This window comes from Ambystoma mexicanum, chromosome 4q, assembly GCF_040938575.1.
Source record: "Ambystoma mexicanum isolate Mex_15411 chromosome 4q, UKY_AmexF1_1, whole genome shotgun sequence".
Classification (NCBI taxonomy): domain Eukaryota; kingdom Metazoa; phylum Chordata; class Amphibia; order Caudata; family Ambystomatidae; genus Ambystoma; species Ambystoma mexicanum.
This window is the reverse complement of record NC_090928.1, coordinates 527,588,995-527,591,494: the sequence shown is the minus strand read 5'-3', so window position 1 is coordinate 527,591,494 and position 2,500 is coordinate 527,588,995. Positions and strand designations below refer to the sequence as shown.

Below are 2,500 nucleotides of genomic sequence, written 5' to 3'. Positions count from 1 at the left end.
AGGAAAGAAAACTATAGGCATCCAAAGGAGCCGGGCTAGCTCAGTCGGTAGAGCATGAGACTCTTAATCTCAGGGTCGTGGGTTCGAGCCCCACGTTGGGCGAAAACAACTAAAATTTTAGTGCTTTTTGACCAAAAAAATAGAAATTGAAAGTCTCTTTACAATATTTGCAATATTTTCATTGTTAACATGCAATATATGAATGCATGTCTGGATGATGTGTAATGGGGCAATACCACACCTTAATGTATTCACTGTAAAAGAAAAAGTATGTATCATCTTAATATAAAATAAAGTGGAGAAAACACAAATAAGACTTTTTTCCACACAGGTTTAATCGGCTATTTCCTGATATTCTTCAATGCGTTCTGATATTGACTGGTAATTGTGTTTGATACTTTCTTAGACTATTTCTGCCTCTGGCTGATGTGTATTTTCTTTCCAAACTCCACCAGAGCCTATGATTACACAGCATCGTATCTGTGGAAAGCGGCAGTGCAGGGATAGGGAAGAAAACTATAGTCATCCAAAGTTGCCCGGCTAGCTCAGTCGGTAGAGCATGAGACTCTTAATCTCAGGGTCGTGGGTTCGAGCCCCACGTTGGGCGAAAACAACTAAAATTGTAGTGCATTTTGACCAAAAAAATACATCCTATCTGTGGAAAACGGCAGTGCAGGGATAGGGAAGAAAACTATAGGCATCCAAAGGAGCCCGGCTAGCTCAGTCGGTAGAGCATGAGACTCTTAATCTCAGGGTCGTGGGTTCGAGCCCCACGTTGGGCGAAAACAACTAAAATTGTAGTGCTTTTTGACCAAAAAAATACATCCTATCTTTGGAAAGCGGCAGTGAAGGGATAGGGAAGAAAACGTTGGGCGAAAACAACTAAAATTTTAGTGCTTTTTGACCAAAAAAATAGAAATTGAAAGTCTCTTTACAATATTTGCAATATTTTGATTGTTAACATGCAATATATGAATGCATGTCTGGATGATGTGTAATGGGGCAATACCACACCTTAATGTATTCACTGTAAAAGAAAAAGTATGTATCATCTTACTATAAAATAAAGTGGAGAAATCACAAATAAGACTTTTTTCCACACAGGTTTAATCGGCTATTTCCTGATATTCTTCAATGCGTTCTGATATTGACTGGTAATTGTGTTTGATACTTTCTTAGACTATTTCTGCCTCTGGCTGATGTGTATTTTCTTTCCAAACTCCACCAGAGCCTATGATTACACAGCATCCTATCTGTGGAAAACGGCAGTGCAGGGATAGGGAAGAAAACTATAGGCATCCAAAGGAGCCCGGCTAGCTCAGTCGGTAGAGCATGAGACTCTTAATCTCAGGGTCGTGGGTTTGAGCCCCATGTTGGGCGAAAACAACTAAAATTTTAGTGCTTTATGACCAAAAAAATACATCCTATCTGTGGAAAACGGCAGTGCAGGGATAGGGAAGAAAACTATACACATCCAAAGGAGCCTGGCTAGCTCAGTCGGTAGAGCATGAGACTCTTAATCTCAGGGTCGTGGGTTCGAGCCCCACGTTGGGCGATAACAACTAAAATTGTAGTGCTTTTTGACCAAACAAATACATCCTATCTGTGGAAAACGGCAGTGCAGGGATAGGGAAGAAAACTATGGGCATCCAAAGGAGCCCGGCTTGCTCAGTCGGTAGCGCATGAGACTCTTAATCTCAGGGTCGTGGGTTCGAGCCCCACGTTGGGCGAAAACAACTAAAATTTTAGTGCTTTTTTACCAAAAAAATAGAAATTGAAAGTCTTTTTACAATATTTGCAATATTTTGATTGTTAACATGCAATATATGAATGCATGTCTGGATGATGTGTAATGGGGCAATACCACACCTTAATGTATTCACTGTAAAAGAAAAAGTATGTATCATCTTACTATAAAATAAAGTGGAGAAAACACAAATAAGACTTTTTTCCACACAGGTTTAATCGGCTATTTCCTGATATTCTTCAATGCGTTCTGATATTGACTGGTAATTGTGTTTGATACTTTCTTAGACTATTTCTGCCTCTGGCTGATGTGTATTTTCTTTCCAAACTCCACCAGAGCCTATGATTACACAGCATCCTATCTATGGAAAACGGCAGTGCAGGGATAGGGAAGAAAACTATAGGCATCCAAAGGAGCCTGGCTAGCTCGGTCGGTAGAGCATGAGCCTCTTAATCTCAGGGTCGTGGGTTCGAGCCCCACGTTGGGCGAAAACAACTAAAATTGTAGTGCTTTTTGACCAAAAAAATACATCCTATCTGTGGAAAACGGCAGTGCAGGGATAGGGAAGAAAACTATAGGCATCCAAAGGAGCCCGGCTAGCTCAGTCGGTAGAGCATGAGACTCTTAATCTCAGGGTCGTGGGTGCGAGCCCCACGTTGGGCGAAAACAAATAAAATTTTAATGATTTTTGACCAAAAAAATAGAAATTGAAAGTCTCTTTACAATATTTGCATTATTTTGATTGTTAACATG

The 2,500-nt window shown here is 40.4% G+C and overlaps 2 non-coding genes across 2 annotated transcripts; both read left to right on the top strand.

The window, feature by feature from the left end:
• Nucleotides 1-534: 534 nt before the first annotated feature.
• On the top strand, nt 535-607 carry TRNAK-CUU (transfer RNA lysine (anticodon CUU)). The gene has a single exon. It is a non-coding gene; the product is annotated as a tRNA-Lys (tRNA).
• A 102-nt stretch (nt 608-709) lies between these two features.
• On the top strand, nt 710-782 carry TRNAK-CUU (transfer RNA lysine (anticodon CUU)). The gene has a single exon. It is a non-coding gene; the product is annotated as a tRNA-Lys (tRNA).
• Nucleotides 783-2,500: the final 1,718 nt, after the last annotated feature.